General features: G+C 39.1%; 1 protein-coding gene across 1 annotated transcript in view; it reads right to left on the bottom strand.

The window, feature by feature from the left end:
- The window catches only part of akr7a3 (aldo-keto reductase family 7, member A3 (aflatoxin aldehyde reductase)), a 45,082-nt gene that overhangs the window by 8,600 nt on the left and 18,177 nt on the right, over positions 1–18,305 (bottom strand). The window lies entirely within an intron of this gene.

Below are 18,305 nucleotides of genomic sequence, written 5' to 3'. Positions count from 1 at the left end.
GTGCATGTGTGTGTGTGTGTGTGAGAGAGAGAGTGAGAGAGAGAGAGAGAGAGAGAGAGGGAGAGAGATCAAAGGCCAAAGATGGTGTGTTTATGTTTTTTTTTGAACCAGAGAGAGCCTCCTCTCTCTTATTGGATGCATGGTATAGCATGTTGATTCAGGTGCACCTTTGAAGTTTATGAGAATACTTTGCAGCCTGGTCTTAGTGGTCATTTCTGCACAGACACGATGAAGCGTGCACTCAGTTTAGAGGAGGCTGTTGCTGCAGTTTTGCACTCTTCAGAAAGTGAAAAAGATTCCACAAGCAGTGGAGATACTTCTGAAAGTGAAGAAGAATTTTTGCCAGGCACTGAGGAGATTTGCAGCTCGTCTGAGGAGGAGGAGGAGGAGGAGGAGGAGGAAGAAGAGCAGGAGGAAGAGACAAGACAGGAGGATGACCAGTGGAGATCTAAAAATGGTAAAATCATGTGGCAACCCACACACGAAGAGGTCCTTCCATTTTTTCCTCCTCCAATTTTACCCCCAGGACCAACGCATTATGCCATTCGTAGGATCACCAGCCCTGTGAGCAGTTTTAATCTTTTTTTTTGCTGAGGACATTATGGAGTTAATCCGGCATTTCACCAACTTGCAAGGAAACAGGTCAGTTAAAGATTGGAAGGACACAGATGAGGAGGAGCTGCGAGCGTACATGGGGCTTGTGATCCTGGCTGGCCTGTACAGGTCCCAACATGAGTCGACAAGAAGCCTGTGGGATGGGGAGACAGGGCGTCTTCTGTTTCCTGCCACCATGCCAAAAAAAAGATTTGAGCAAATTAATCGGGCAGTGAGGTTTGACGATCGTCTCTCCCGGCCAGGTCGCTACAGGGGGGACAAGCTGAGTCCAATAAAGGATTTATGGAGCAAATGGAGCGACCGCCTCCCCAAATTTTTCAACCCAGGGAGGGATATCTGTGTCGATGAACAGCTGGTCTCTTTTAAGGGCCGCTGTTCATTTAAGCAGTATATGCCCTCCAAACCGGCTAAATATGGGTTGAAGATCTGGGCCCTCTGCGATGTGCAGACCTCCTATGCCTGGAGGCTTCAAGTCTACACGGGAAAGTCTGCATTCGCGAACAGAGAGATGAACCAAGGCATGCGGGTGGTGCTGGAGTTAACAGAGGGGCTGCAGGGCCACACAGTCACCACAGACAATTTCTTTGCATCATTTCCTCTTGCAGAGGAATTGAGGAAGAGGAGGATGGCCCTGGTGGGCACGCTACGGTTGAATAAACCTGAGCTGCCCCCACAGCTTCTGAACATTCGAGACAGAGACGTTCAGTCGTCTGTCTTTGCATTTAGCCACAACAAGGCTGTCGTATCTTACGTCCCCAAAAAAAGGAAAAATGTTGTTGTGCTGAGCACCAGACACCGTGAGCCAAAAGTCCAGGACTTTGGGAAAAGAAAGCCCCACATCATCCTGGATTACAATAAATGCAAAGGGGCTGTAGATCATCTGGACCAGGTAAGCATAAGTAATTTATTTGCCAAATTGTTTACTGTTTCTCATTGTTATAACTGATAAAGTCAGATAATGTGATTATGATAGTTTTGATATGAGATGATAGTTTTAGACTATGATAGTTTTGATAGTTACAGAAAGGAGGGGGGGGTTGTCTAGTTTGTCTCTTGCTTATGGCTGTATAAATCTATTCGTGTCATCTGATAATTTCTTTTTGTTTTGCAGGTTTGTGGCACCTACTCCTGTCGTCGGATGACACGTAGGTGGCCCATGTGTCTGTTCTACCACATGATCGATGTCAGCCTCTATAATGCTTTCATCCTATTCACCGCTGTCGACCCTGAGTGGAACAGAGGAAAGTGGCACTTGCGGCGTCTGTTCATAGAGCAGGTTGGAAGAGCTCTTATTGCCCCCACCATGAAGAAGAGAACCTACCTGCCCAGAACACCATTTGCTGCCAGCCTGGTCTTACAGGCCCAGGGCAAAGAGGAGGAGCAGCAGGAGGAGGAGGAGGAGGAGGAGGAGCAGCAGCAGGAGCAGCAGCAGGAGCAGCAGCAGCAGCAGCAGCAGCAGCAGCAGCAGCAGCAGCAGCAGCAGCAGCGTCCCACAATAAGAAACCAGTGCGCATCATGCAAACGGCGCAGAAGAATCCAAACGACCTGCTGCAAGTGTGGTGCCCCAGTTTGCAAAGAACATTGGAAAATACTTTGTAGTTCCTGTTATAAGATGTAAATTACATCTTTGTTCAGTTTTTTGTTTTGTTTGTTTAGCTCAGTTCAGTTTGTGTTTGCTATAAATTTACATCTGTGTTCAGTTTGTTGTTTTGTTTGTTCAGCTCAGTTCAGTTTGTTTTTGCAATAAATTTTCATTGTTCCAAAAATAATAATGCATCCAAATCAATGCTGTTATGAATTATTTATCCATTCAAGGCTGTAATAACCTCATGCCAAATATTTCCATTTGCAACTAATCTTTTGAAAATATTGCATATTATGGTTTTTTCAACCCCAAAAAACAGTTTTTTTTATGACAATAAAGCCATAAAAACCTAAAAAATATTTAAAAAATTATGAAAAATTTTATATCTGTGGTTAGGTCTGGAGTTGTTTAAAAGATCTGATGTGAAAAAAAATGAAAAAAAAATTCATAAATGATATTGCTATATCACCTTTTGGATGGGGACCATTTTGGGTAACGAGGGACATAGGAGGGTGTAAATTGTAAAAGCTCTTATTGCTCCAAAAATAATAATGCATCCAAATCAATGCAGTTATGAATTATTTACCCATTCAAGGCTGTAATAACCTCATGCCAAATATTTCCATTTGCAACTAATTTTTTGAAAATATTGCATATTATGTTTTTTTTAACCCCAAAAAACAGTTTTTTTTATGACAATAAAGCCATAAAAACCTAAAAAATATTAAAAAATTATGAAAAACTTTATATCTGTGGTTAGGTCTGGAGTTGTTTAAAAGATCTGATGTGAAAAAAAATGAAAAAAAAATTCATAAATGATATTGCTATATCACCTTTTGGATCGGGACCATTTTGGGTAACGAGGGACATAGGAGGGTGTAAATTGTAAAAGCTCTTATTGCTCCAAAAATAATAATGCATCCAAATCAATGCAGTTATGAATTATTTACCCATTCAAGGCTGTAATAACCTCATGCCAAATATTTCCATTTGCAACTAATTTTTTGAAAATATTGCATATTATGTTTTTTTTAACCCCAAAAAACAGGTTTTTTTATGACAATAAAGCCATAAAAACCTAAAAAATATTAAAAAAATTATGAAAAACTTTATATCTGTGGTTAGGTCTGGAGTTGTTTAAAAGATCTGATGTGAAAAAAAATGAAAAAAAAATTCATAAATGATATTGCTATATCACCTTTTGGATCGGGACCATTTTGGGTAACGAGGGACATAGGAGGGTGTAAATTGTAAAAGCTCTTATTGCTCCAAAAATAATAATGCATCCAAATCAATGCAGTTATGAATTATTTACCCATTCAAGGCTGTAATAACCTCATGCCAAATATTTCCATTTGCAACTAATTTTTTGAAAATATTGCATATTATGTTTTTTTTAACCCCAAAAAACAGGTTTTTTTATGACAATAAAGCCATAAAAACCTAAAAAATATTAAAAAAATTATGAAAAACTTTATATCTGTGGTTAGGTCTGGAGTTGTTTAAAAGATCTGATGTGAAAAAAAATGAAAAAAAAATTCATAAATGATATTGCTATATCACCTTTTGGATCGGGACCATTTTGGGTAACGAGGGACATAGGAGGGTGTAAATTGTAAAAGCTCTTATTGCTCCAAAAATAATAATGCATCCAAATCAATGCTGTTATGAATTATTTACCCATTCAAGGCTGTAATAACCTCATGCCAAATATTTCCATTTGCAACTAATTTTTTGAAAATATTGCATATTATGTTTTTTTTAACCCCAAAAAACAGGTTTTTTTATGACAATAAAGCCATAAAAACCTAAAAAATATTTAAAAAATTATGAAAAACTTTATATCTGTGGTTAGGTCTGGAGTTGTTTAAAAGATCTGATGTGAAAAAAAATGAAAAAAAAATTCATAAATGATATTGCTATATCACCTTTTGGATCGGGACCATTTTGGGTAACGAGGGACATAGGAGGGTGTAAATTGTAAAAGCTCTTATTGCTCCAAAAATAATAATGCATCCAAATCAATGTTGTTATGAATTATTTACCCATTCAAGGCTGTAATAACCTCATGCCAAATATTTCCATTTGCAACTAATTTTTTGAAAATATTGCATATTATGGTTTTTTCCCCCCCAAAAAACAGGGGTTTTTATGACAATAAAGCCATAAAAACCTAAAAAATATTAAAAAAATTATGAAAACCTTTATGTGTGTGGTTAGGTCTGGAGTTGTTTAAAAGATCTGATGTAAAAAAAAATGAAAAAAAAATTCATAAATGATATTGCTATATCACCTTTTGGATGGGGACCATTTTGGGTAACGAGGGACATAGGAGGGTGTAAATTTTGAAGGGTACACAAGGGTTAATTAACTTTCAGCTTCATCCACAGGTGCAGCAGAGGCCTTTGGTAAAGCCAAGAAACTACTACAGCCTCAAGTAAAGAAAAGGCAGTTTCCATTGAATGATAAACGTTTGGACCATGACAAATCATTATTGAAGGTTAGTTAAAAAGTGAAGCTATGTGTATGACTATCAGCAATATATTAAAAAATAACTTTCTAAAAAGGCATATTTTTTCATAAACTTTGCTTTTTTTCCTTGATGCTAGGTAAGACTGGCTCCCATGGAGTGGAAACCAAGAACTCTTAAAAAGTGTGGACAGTACCAGAAGTTAATAATGGACGAAGTTCCACCTCGAATCATTCTGCAAGGCCATGGAACCTATGATGATTTAATTACCATAGGCAAAGAACGCTTCTGGCCAGAGCGTACTGAGGGGAGTGAGTTCACTCTTTGCCATTCTGACGGGACCAAGTGGAGTAAGGAGGAGTTCCACAAAGAATACAGAACTGTTTCTGATATTACACATCTGGCAGTAAATTACTAAATCTTTTTAGGAGGCAATTATACTAAAAGCAGCGTCTATTCAGTGCCCACAAATAAAATATGTGTAGCAAAAAATACACTTCTCTGATATGAAAGAGGTGAACAGTAGTTAATAAATAAGTTGTATTGTACTTTCGTCATTTATTTTTAATGCTCTTTTTTTTTAAAAAAGTATTTTTGGTACAGTCATAAGAACCAACCAGAGTCGGATACTCCTTTCATCATGGTCGAATGACATATTGCAGCATAGTCTAAAAACAACAACAGAAAAAACCATATCGGGATCACTTTTCTATATTGCTATCTCAACAGTAGCAATATAGAAAAGAGAAAACAGCGAGAGAAAGGATGCAGGCTGCTCGTAAGCTTTCAGCTTGTCCATTGGCTGAAACGTATACAAAACAATTACTAAACAGTTTAAATTCAAATCACATTTCACCACCACTGTCGCTAGCTAGAACGAATTGGCCAGACAAGAATAGTGCTGATTTGGTTTCGTACAAAACTAGATTTCCTTCTCTGATATGTAACTTTCACAACATAACCGCAACTTAATATAACAACTGTGGCAAAAATATGAACAAAAGGGAGAAAAAGTTAAACTTACCTTGTGTCTTTAGGAGCCTGAACTGCGGTAAAACTCCGGTGAGGTCAATGACCTTACGCTCTCTCACTGTCACACGTTGATGACATATTTGGAAATCAATTCGGGTGGGACATGACAATAGCGCCACCTGCAGGAAGATTTTTTCTCTATCTGATAGCTCGTGTTCTGAGACCTGACATTTTTTTTGTCTGAGTCTGAGACCTGACATTTTTTTGCCTGATACCTGACGACTTTTTTCCTGAGAACTGACATTTTTTTGTCTGAGACTGATACCTGACAACTTTTTTCCTGAGACCTGACGATGTCCTAAAATGTACACCGTATGCAAGGCTCCTGACTATGGTAGCCGTAACGCTCAGACAATCCATCAAGCGGTGCGGCTTTGTAGCTTAGCAAAGTCCTACTAAAACATTTTTTGACAGATTTTTGAGCACCGTGTACCACATAAAATCGGTTCGAGGTCAGTAAACACAGCCAGAATTCATAGATAAGGCGCACCAGATTATAAGGCGCACTGTCGATTTTTGAGAAAATTAAAGGATTTTAAGTGTGCCTTATAGTGCGGAAAATACTGTATCCAATTCCAAGCAGGAAAACACTCTTCCAAAAATTCATCCCAGGCCTATATAACAGAGAATGTGCATCTTCTTTTTGTTTTGCATATTTTAATTTATATTTTATTGTGTTGTGGTTTGCAGTGTTTTGTGTTGTGTCACTTTAAATTTGTTTAAAAGGAAAAAGCTGAAAAATTAAATAGTTCAAACTTGAAATGTAAATAGTTGGTTTTTGTACTTTATCATTTCTTTATTACATTTTGTAGAGTGAATAAATAAAAGTATATTTACAGTGGCCCCTACAGACAAAGCACATACAAACTCCGTAGCACGTACAAACTCCAAAGCGCATACAAACTCCAAAACACATTGCTAGCATTAACTGAACTTCCAAAACAGAGATACCTAGATCACTTAAATTACACTATTGAAAGCATGTGTGTATTTTTTGTGTATTTATACACAAAGACTCATATACTCATACTACCACACACCAAATCAGGTCGCTGGTACTTTCTGGCTTGTGTAGCCAATAGGATCCTGGAACACTTCCGTTGTGTTTTGGAGTTTGTACATGTTTTGGAGGTTTCACGTGCTTTGGAATTTGTAGTGTTTTGGAGTTTGTACATGCTTTGTCTCTAGGGGGAGATGACTTCGATTTGTTGGGTATTAGATTAATGTCTAAAAAAACCCTTCAAATGATGTGGGTACATTTTTGTCCCCTGATGACCACAGGCATGATTATATGCTGCCATTTAAAATTTTTAAATGTTTTTTTTTAAAAAAAACATTCTCACTAAAGTTCAACAACACTCTGTGGTTATTCAGATAGTCAAAATAATCTAAACATTAGCTCCACTTCTACTGGAAATGTTTAATTATTCATTCGAGCAAGGAACTCTGCCACCTACACTCATGCAAGCCACTATTTTTTCTAATTTTTAAAAAAGGCAGAGACCCACTGAGCTGCACATCCTTTCGGCCAATATCACTCCTCCCAGTAGACGTTAAAATTCTTGCAAAAATCCTAGCCCGGCAACTAGAATCGATTATGCCCTCAATTATCTCAGAGGACCAGATGGGATTTATAAAAGGAAGACGTTCATATTCTAACATAAGAAGTAGGGCTGGGCCAAATTATACCGTTCACGGTAATACCGGTACAATGCTAGGCAAAAGAAAATGAAATATCGTGATAGAATATGGGTAAAACGCACATGCGCAGTGCCGAAAAAGCACGGCGGTAACGGAGAATGAGAATGGGGAAAGCAGAATGTTGAGTGAAATGAATGAACCAGAATTAGTTTGCAAAAATGGTGCAACTTAACTGGTTTGGTGTTTGTCCGTCAGATACACAACAAAGCACTTTTTTTTGGTAGAACATACAAGCGGGCCGTCGTTATTGCCGTATTTGTCGGACTAAGGTGCTCGTAAATCTGGGCGTAATCTGGGTCCTAAACTCCGTCCTTTAAGGTCCCGAAGTCAAACGAACATCACTGAGAGTTAAAAACTGTCTAAATTCTTCCATCTTTAATAAAACGTTCAGCGTTGCTGCTTTACCAGGTCTAACTATGATGTTTAACATCCAGGCATCCGTGAAAACTGAATTCCTTACATTTAACGGAGTTAGAAGTTAGCGAAAGTTAGCTCGCTAGTTACCTAAGCATGATATAGCATGTTCTGACTGAGAGATTTCTGGAAAAAAAAAAATCAAACGTACAGCTCTGCTATCACTTCCAACATAAATGAAGACACAGCAGTAGTGATGGGATTTCCGGATCTTTTTAGAGAACCGGTTCTTTCGGTTCGGCTCACTAAAAAGAGCTGGCTCTGAATCGGCTCTTCAGGTTGTTTTGTCGCTTTAATTAATTTATTATTAACAATAATCTAAAATTATGCCCAAAAGGAATTACTAATGTAAAAAAAAACTGGTTTTATTTGTTGTGTCTTCACTGCTTATGAAGAAATCGCCTCGGAGTCGTCATACAGATTCTTTTATTCCGTAAATATAGAACAGCGCATCCACGCAAATGTAAACTGCTAAGCTAGCACATGAACACACAGCCGGCGTACCTATCTACATCCGGTGATTTCAAAATAAAAGTTCGAACATTACATCTCCCTTTAACGAACAAAATCGCTTCTCGGGTAGTGAGACTATAATAAGATATAAACAATATACTTCTAAGTTTCAATATGCTATGCTGCTGTATGTGTATTCTAAACATTTTTTATTTATTTATTTTTTTTAAACATTTCAACACTTCTTAAGTTTCCAAACATTTCAACACTCTTTTTAGTTTCTGCTGCATAAGTGTCTCTTTTTTCTTTTTTCCCCTTTTTTTTGGGGGGGGGGTTACAAATCAAGGACCTGCCTTGGCTTGATGGCACGGCCGAATCTGGTGCGAGGGCAGGGTTCAGTCATTGTAGTTGGAGTGTGGTGGGGAGACCTGGTCTCTGGAACAATGTCTTGAGTGGTTTGCGTGTCATCACAAACGCCAGTTTGTGTGGGAGTGCGTGGCGAGGTGTCCTGGGCGCTGACAAGGTGTCGGCGATTGCGTCTCAGGAGTTGACCATCACCTGTTTTGATGTGATAGCTGCGTGGCGTCTCTGCTGGTTTGACAATAGTGGCTGGCTGCCATGTTCCATCTTCTTGCTGGTAGCGTATTAGTGCGCCAGCCCGCGGTGTCGGCAGGGGTCGGGCGGATGTGTCATAATGTCTTTTCTGACGGAGTTGACATTCCTCCCGTCTTTCTTGCACAAGGCTTTGTGGGGTGACCTGAGGGCGGAGCTGTGTAGTTGTTGAGGGCAAAATGGAGCGCAATCTACGGCTCATGAGGATTTGGGCTGGGGATTTAAGGCCATCAACAGGTGTGTTCCTGTATTCCAGCAAGCTCAAGTAGGGATCCATCTTGTCCTGTTTTGCTTTTGTCAGAATACGTTTTGCAGTTTGGACAGTCTTTTCAGCTAAGCCGTTGCTCTGGGGGTAACGTGGGCTTGATGTAATATGCTGGAATCCCCAGTGCTCTGCAAAACGTCTGAACTCTTGTGAGCTGTAACATGGTCCGTTGTCGCTTATGACTTTCTTCGGAATGCCATGTCTGGAGAATGTGGCTTTCATCTTGTGAATCACGGCTGCTGTGGTGATGTTTGGCAGGTGCTCGAGTTCAAAGTATCTGCTTAAGTAGTCACAAATGACAATGTAGTTTTCAGAGTTCCATGAGAACAAATCGGTCCCCACAGTTTGCCATGGGTTCTCTGGGATTTCTTGAGGCAGCATGGGCTCTTTTTGGTTCGAGCTACAATGCGTTTGGCAGATGTCACATTTCATAACTGTCTGTTCAATCTGTTTGCTCATGCCTGGCCAGAACATTATGTCTCGTGCCCTGTGTTTGCTCTTTTCGACTCCAAAATGCCCCGTGTGTATTCGTTGCAGCATGTCTTTTCTCAGCGAGTGCGGAATTATTATTCTTTCACCTTTCAGGAGAAGTCCATCTGCCTCAGTGATTTCATCACGATGGTTCCAGTACTCACTGACAAGTTCTGGGCATTTTTTGCGTGTCTCTGGCCAGCCTGACCGGATGATGCGTTTGAGGGTAGAGAGCTGTTCATCTTGGGCCGTGGCAGTTTTGATGCATTCCAGTTTCTCTGTGCTCACTGGTGCTGTCTGGATGATTGTGTGTACTTGTGTTTCCATTTCCTCACTTAGTGAGCTGTCACTGTCGTCTATTGACTTTCTTGATAGCGTGTCTGCTACTGGGATCTCTTTTCCAGGCCTGTGGACAAGTGTTATGCTGTACTTCTGAAGAGCAAGCAGCATACGTTGTAGTCGAGGCGGCGCCAAGGCTAGCGGTTTGTGTAGTATACTTTCCATTGGCTTGTGATCCGACTCAACTGTAATATGACGTCCATAGATGTAGTCATGAAATCTTTTACAGCCATAGAGGACGGCGTAGAGTTCTTTCTCTATTTGGGCGTAGTTTTGCTCTGTTTTGTTAAGCAGTTTTGAAGCGTATGTGACTGGCCTTCCTTCTTGCATGACTGTTGCACCCAGTCCATTTTTAGATGTGTCTACTTGTAGAGTTACTTCCTTTTGAGGGTTGAAATATGCAAGCACTGGCCCTGGTTCGGCAGTAAGGGTGTCTTTGATTTGCTGGAAAGCACGCGTGTGTTCTTCTTCCCATTTGAACGCCATGTCTTGGCGCAGCAGCAGTCTGAGTGGCGCACTCATTTCTGCCAAGTTTGGGGCAAATCTGGCGAGATAATTCACCATGCCGAGGATTGTTTCCAGCTCTGCAGCATTTTCTGGAGGTTTCATGTTTTTGATAGCTTTTACCTTGAGTGGGTCTGGTTTCAGTCCGTTGGTTGTGAGCTTATGTCCGAAAAAACTCAATTCTGTAACACAGATGCAGCACTTTTCTGGATTGAGTTTTAAACCTCTCTCTCTTGTGCGGTTGAGCATGGCTTTGAGGTTCTTGTCGTGTTCCTCTTTTGTTTTTCCGAACACAATGATGTCATCAACGATGCCTGCCACTCCTTCCAGGCCTTCATATGTCTCGTCAATCCTCCTCTGGAACTCATCTTGAGCAGACACAATGCCAAAGGGGAGTCTGAGGAAACGGTATCTGCCGAAGATTGTGTTGAATGTAGTCAAAAAGGATGACTCTTCACTTAGCTTGATGGCCCAATAGCCGGAACGTGCGTCGAGGATGCTGAAAAAGTTTGCACCTGTAAGCTTGTGTGTCACATCCTCAAGAGTGGGGAGTGAATAGTGTGGTCTCATTATGGCTTTATTTAGAGGTCTTGGGTCCAGGCACAGCCGGAGTTTGGGTCTTTTCGGGTTCTCACAGATTACCAGAGCATTGACCCATTTGGTGGGCTCTGTGACTTTTTGGATAATCTTGTCTCTTTCCATATTGTCCAGCTCTGATTTGACCCGATCTCTGAGGGCAAAAGGCACTCTTCTTGGTGGGCACACGACTGGTGCGACAGTCGGGTCCACGGTGAAACTGCACTCACCTTGGAATTCCCCAATGCCTTTGAAAACATCAGAATATTCGCTCATGATGTCTGGTGCTTTGGTGGGCTGCCCTGCTTCCATGCTCTCCGTTACTGCGTACACAACCTTAATGAGTCCAAGGGCTTTGCATGCTCTGAAGCCTAATATTGGTGGCCCGGTGCAGTCAACAACATGAAACATCTGTTCTGATTTTCGGTCTTTGTATCTGCTAATCAACTCACAGTGTCCGTTGACTTTGAGCGGGTGGCCCCCATAGCCAAACAGTTTGTCCTTGTCCTCCCTGAGTGGAGTTTGTAGCATTTGGAAAGTGTTGGCTGGTATGATGTTCGCTTGTGCTCCAGTGTCCAACTTGAAGGTGAGTTTTATCTTATTTGGTCACAGTAGTATGTCTGCAAACGGACTGTCTCCATCATCCTCTGCAGCTATGGTGTCTATGAACAGCTCTGGCTCTGAATCGTTAGCCTCTAGTACAGTGTGCACCTCTCTGTGTCCTGTTTTTCTTTCCACGTTGCTCTTAGATCTGCATACTTTTGCAAAGTGGTTGAATTTATTGCATTTCAGACACTGCTTTCCTTTGGCTGGGCAATCAGTTCGTTTGTCGTGATTCCTCCCACATGCCATGCAGGCTTTGTTTTGGTGTCTGAAATTTTCACTTGCTTTGCTGGTTCGCGGTAAGTTTTGTGGTTTTGCGCCTTTGCGACGTACGGCATGCACTTCATGGTTGTCGTTAGTCATAGCTTTTAGCTGTGACTGTGCTAGCTCATAGGAGCGGGCTATGTCTATAGCTTTCTCTAGCGTAAGAGTCCGTCCTTGGCTGAGTAGCTTCTCTCTGACGTGAGGAGAGTTGGTTCCAAAAACTATTCTGTCTCTGACCATTTCTTCACTTTTTTCATAATCACAGTCTTTAACAAGGAGTTTTAGCTCTGTGACGAAGTGCTCAAAGGACTCACCGCTGTCTTGTGTTTTTTTGTGGAATTTGTATCTGGCGAATATAGGGTTAGCTTTTGGCGTGAGGTACGTTGTGAAGCCGTTGTAATACGTTTGTAGCACCTTAGCTTCGTCTTCTGTTAGGTTCCACGTATTACTTATATCTCGTCCTTTGTCTCCAATCCACAAAAGTAGGAAGCTGCACTTTTGTTCCTCTGACTTGTCCTTGAGTGGTCCAGAAAACATTAGCTCCACATGCTGTTTGAAGCGGCGCCAGGCGTCGGGTAGGTTGGACGAGTCCCAGTCCATTCTCGGGGCTGGTACACCGTAGGCCTCCATTTTCTTCCTTCCTTTTTTTATCTATTTTTTTTTCGAGTGGGTCCGCTGAGGAGTTACTCACTCTGACACCATGTTGTGTCTTCACTGCTTATGAAGAAATCGCCTCGGAGTCATCATACAGATTCTTTTATTCCGTAAATATAGAACAGCGCATCCACGCAAATGTAAACTGCTAAGCTAGCACATGAACACACAGCCGGCGTACCTATCTACATCCGGTGATTTCAAAATAAAAGTTCGAACATTACATTATTTATATATGTTTATATATAAATATTTACGGTGGCCCCTAGAGACAAAGCACGTACAAACTACAAAACACTTTTCTAGCATGAACTGAACTTCCAAAACAGAGCTACCTAGATCACTTAAATTACACAATTGAAAGCATATGTGTATTGTTTATACACAAGCACTCATATATATTCAAATAATTAAAAAAAAAAAGTTCATTTACCTGTTATTACCACACACCAAATCCGGTTGTTGGTACTTGCTGGCATGTGTAGCCACTAGGTAACAAAAGCTCAACACTGCGCCTAGCATCTTGGAGCACTTCTGTTGTCTTTTGTATGTGTTTTGAGTTTTTATGTGCTTCTGAGTTTTTACGTGTTTTGGAGTTTGTTCGTGCTTCGGAGTTTTTACGTGTTTTGGAGTTTTTTGGTATGGGTTTTGTATGGGTCAATTCATTTTCTCTGTAACATATTTATTTTTACATTATTGGGAGGGAGTGGGGGGGTATTCAGGTACCGTAAATCCCGGACTACAGAGCGCTCCTGATGAAAAGCCGCATGCTCTAATCCTAGAAAGAAAATAAATTTTGCACTTGTACAGGCCGCACCGGATTTTAAGCCGTATTTGTTTCACTTGTAATATGAGATATCTACACAGAAATATTACACATGAGGATTTTTAACGTTTTATTTAATCCGTAAGGTAACATAAACGTTATGGTAAAATACAAATATACATACTGCAAATGCTTTTTTTCCTTGAACAGCGCCTGTAACACGGCTACCTTTAAGTATATGTACGTATCAGTAACACACAAATTACATTGCTTATGTTTTTTTTACGGAACAGTGCACAAACAACATTACAACGTCTCTTAACAACCGGTAAAAATATATACCGTATATATACTACTTATCAATTTTATTGGTCTACTGTTACCAGGCAAAATGTTTTTGGCCGCATGACAAAAAATATGCATTAGTCGCATGTCAGTATAAGCTACGGAAGCGTAGAGCTGCCACCCAGGCAAAAGAAAAATACAAGTGTATTACGTTATAATGTGAAAAGTTTATTGTTCTAACAAGATACTTTTCCTGTTTGTACAATATACTATCATGTAGGGGTGGGTTTTTATAATCGATTTATCGATTAAAATCGATTCTGGCTTGGATTACGTAAAATCGATTCATTAAAATCCTGAATCGATTTTTTAATATAAATTTATTTTGTCCGAAATGCCAGAATCTCAGGTGAAATCTCACAAAATTTCAACAACCACCAAACAGCTAAAACAGTAAATGAGAGCAGGAACACAGATTCTGCACAAAGACTTAAACACACAGCGCAGCCCGCGGATCAGAATCAGATGTCGAATTTCTCACAGTCGGGGCTGAAAGCCGACAGCCCGCTGATTCTGATCTGTCGGCGGGTCCGCGCTTTGTGTTCACGCCCTTTATGCGCTGATTGTAAAGCTGTTAGTTTGATGTCTCTCCAAACAATATTGACCGAACCAACAGCAAAAGAAGATCCAAACTACACTTCACATAAACATCGTCATGTATTCACTCTTACTTTTACTGTTTTGCTTCTACCATGATGCACAGCTCTCTCTCCCCCTCTCTCTCTCTGTATGGTTTTCTGCATTATTCGCTTGCTTGTTACGCACAAGTCTACCTTTGTTTACAGCGCTATCGGCCGACTTTTTTTTTCTTTCCATTTTATATACTTCCGAAAAGAAAACCTAATTTCTGCCGTTCAATGCTGAACAAATTTAAACTTTTTAAAATTATGCAAAATGCTTAGCCGTGTCTCTAATAAAACCACTGTAACTTCAGAGGTAATGTTCATATGTTGATTAATGGTTTTCTTTTGTTTTTGATGTACTGCAGAATATTTTTATAAAATCCCAGGCCAGGAAAAATCACCTTCATGTGTTTCTGTGTTTTATCTTCAGCTACTTTGACACAAAGGCATCTGCTGTGACGCTCACACCTTTGATAAAGTCTTCCGTGTGTCAGCTTCCTTTTTATAGATACAAAAATATGTAAATGTACTAATCTGAATTATAATATTTCTGACTGTCAAAATTTCCTATATTCAAATCGAAGTGAATCGAATCGAATCGAATTAAATCGAATCGTGGATCGAATCGATTCTGGACCTTGTGAATCGGAATTGAATCGATTCTAGAAGTCAGTGACGATACCCAGCCCTACTATCATGTTTGTACAATATACTTTTCACGTTTGAACAACATAATATCACGTTATTACAATATACATAATTATCACGTTCGTACAATACATTTATATTGTACGAACGTGATAATTATATTGTACGAACGTGATAATTATGTATATTGTACGAACGTGATATTATGTTGTTCAAACATGAAAGGTATATTGTACAAACATGATAGTATATTGTACAAACAGGAAAAGTATCTTGTTAGAACAATAAACTTTTCACGTTATAACATGATACACCTGTATTTTTCTTTTGCCTGGGTGGCAGCTCTACGCTTCCGTAATAAGCCGCAGTGTTCACAGTGTGGGAAAAAAACTAAAACTAAACTAACTACATCCCATTTATGTTTTTTTTTTTGTATGCTATAAAAAAGAAAAAGGAAAAGATTATTACTTCTATATGCACCTATGTGTTTTATGGTATAATAAAAAATATATTTAAAAAAATCTAAACATTTAAATATTTTATTGTCTTGTTTTATTTTAGCTCAAAAGTAGACTATACTTTATTTAAACAAGGTCTGGTGGCCTTATACAGCAAAATGACAGGTAAAACTAAGGCGTAACACTGAATTGATTGACAATTTATACTTTATACTTTAAAAAATTACTCAAATGAAGTAAGAGGACCACAGGTGTGATTATGTGCTGCCATTTAAAAAATTTAAATGCTTCAAAAAAAAAAAAACATTCTCACTAAAGATCAACATACAACACCTCTGTGGTTATTCACATAGTCAAAATAATCTAAACATTTAAGGATTTTGTAGTCTTGTTTTATTTTATTTATAAAGGTGCGTGTACTTTATTTAAACAAGGTCTGGTGCCCCCAAATTGTAAAATGTAGGGTAAATTTTGTTGTAATGTGTTAGTTTTAAGTAAAACTAAGGTGTAACACTGAATTGATTGACAATTTATACTTAAAAAAAAACTACAGGTGTAATAATGTGCTGCCATTTAAAAAAAAAATTAAATGCTTCAAAAAAACATTCTCACTAGTGATGGGATTTCCGGCTCTTTTTAGAGAACCGGCTCTTTCGGCTTGGCTCACTAAAACGAGCTGGCTTTTTCGGCTCCCAACCGGCTCCTCAGGTTGTTTTGTTGCTTTAAATAATTTATTGTTAGCAATGATATAAAATTATGCACAAAAGGAATTAGTAATGTAAAAAAAACCAAAACGTTTTTACGTGTTTTGGAGTTTGTACGTGCTGTGTCTCTAGGGGCCACCATAAATATACTTTTATTTATTCACTCCACATAAAAAGTAATAAATAAATCATATAATACAAAAACCAACTATTTACATTTCAACTTTGAACTATTTAAATTTTCAGCTTTTTCCTTTTAAACAAATTTAAAGTGAAATAACACAAAACACTGCAAACCACAACACAATTAAATATAAATTAAAATATGAAAACAAAAAGAAGATAAACATTCTCTGTCATATGGGCCTGCATAAATAAACTTTCTGAATCCTTTATCATCCGCAACTGAAAATAGTTGTGGATGATTACTATACCTTTCTAATATGATGTTGTGGTCCCTGGCTGTCTTTCTCTCTCTCTTTCCCTCCTGCTCTGTTCCTGTGCTACTGCGAGTGTAACTACCGCCCCTGCCCCCTCCTCCCAGCTTAAGCACAAGGCTCACGGGCGGAGTGAAGCCGAAAAAAAGTGCAAGAGAGAGAGAGGGTGAGAGAAAGAAAAAAAAAACCCAAGGCTCCAGTCGTTCGGCTCTGTTTCGTTTGAGACCTACACATCACTAATTCTCATCAAAGGTCAACATGCAACACTGTGGTTATTCAGATAGTCAAAATAATCTAAACATTTAAGTATTGTATTGTCTTGTTTTATTTTAGCTCAAAAATAGTGTATACTTTATTTAATCAAGGTCTGGTGCCCCCAAATTGTAAAATTTTGTGTAAATTTTGTTGTAATGTGTTGGTCTTAAGTAAAACTAAGGTGTAACACTGAATTGATTGACAATTTATACTTTATACTTTTAAAAACATTCACATGAAGTGGGGACATTTTTGTCCCCTGAGGACCTCAGATGTAATAATGTGCAGCCATTTAAAAAATGTAAATGTTTTAAAAAAAAAGAGTTAAAAAACAGAGCCATTACATTTTTAAAACTAGCCAATTTAAAGTCTACAATTTGTTTTCTAGAAACTTTTTCATGCGATTTAAGGCTATTGGTATTTGCTACTAGGGTAGCAAATAGGAGTTCAGTTCAGTTACTACTATTACTTTTATCACCTACTTTAGTGACAGCCATTCTTAAATTACCCACGTTATTTATTGCGATGTTACATAAGCCTATTTTCTCTGGGGCCTCTAATTTTGTGCTAGTGCCAGGAGCGTCCTGGTGTTCTGAGCTGGCGCTGTTTTCTTTGGGGCCTCTGATTTTGTGCTAGCGCCAGGAGGGTCTTGGTTTTTTTTCCTGGAGCTAGCATCACATTCAGGAGCTGGTGCTGTTTTCTTTGGGGCCTCTGATTTTGTGTTAGTGCCAGGCGCATCCAGGCTTTTTACCTGGAGCTAGCGTCACATTCAGGAGCTGGCGCTGTTTTCTTTGGGGCCCCTGTTTCTGTGCTAGTGCCAGGGGCATCTTGGCATTTTTTCTTGGAGCTAGCGTCACCCCTGACATTTTCTGGATTATCCTTAGATGTTTTACTGCCCAGTGAATTGTAAAAAGTTTTAAAAATGTAATGGCTCTATTGTAAAAAGATTAGTGTATTTGCTTGCTGATAATTTGTTTTCTCTTTTTAAAACTGGCTTTCGAAAATCCGTTGTTACAGAGGGGTATATACGACCTCGGTCTTAACTTAAATGCTTTTATGTTTGTGACATCCTTGATGTCTTTAAACTTAGCTCCGCCCACTTCGAGTAAAAATGTAGTGGAGCAGTTGTTGCATATTATAACCCTGTAACTGTTAAGTTTGCTTGAGCAAATTCACTGAAACACAAAAAAAGAGTGATGACTTGGAAACCAATAGAGCCTCAACGATGCTGCTAATAACAGTAAAAACGAGGAACTTTGCTCTTCTTCATCTTTTTCCTTGTTGTCCTCCTCCGTCTTCTTCAGTTGGAATTTGTTCATTTAGTGCTATCCCCTCAAGCAATTTGAAGTATAAGTAAATACATTTTTCATAAAATTAAATAAGACGCTTCAAATTTGAAAAGCATTTATTAAAAGAGTCAGGAACAACAGCCCCCCCTCCCCCCCTCCAAACAATGAACTAATCAACTGAGTTTTTCTTTCAACTTATTTAATTTTCATCTTTAACTAATT

This window comes from Neolamprologus multifasciatus, chromosome 5 (genome assembly GCF_963576455.1).
Source record: "Neolamprologus multifasciatus chromosome 5, fNeoMul1.2, whole genome shotgun sequence".
Taxonomy (NCBI): Eukaryota; Metazoa; Chordata; class Actinopteri; order Cichliformes; family Cichlidae; genus Neolamprologus; species Neolamprologus multifasciatus.
This window is presented reverse-complemented; position numbering and strand designations above follow the sequence as displayed.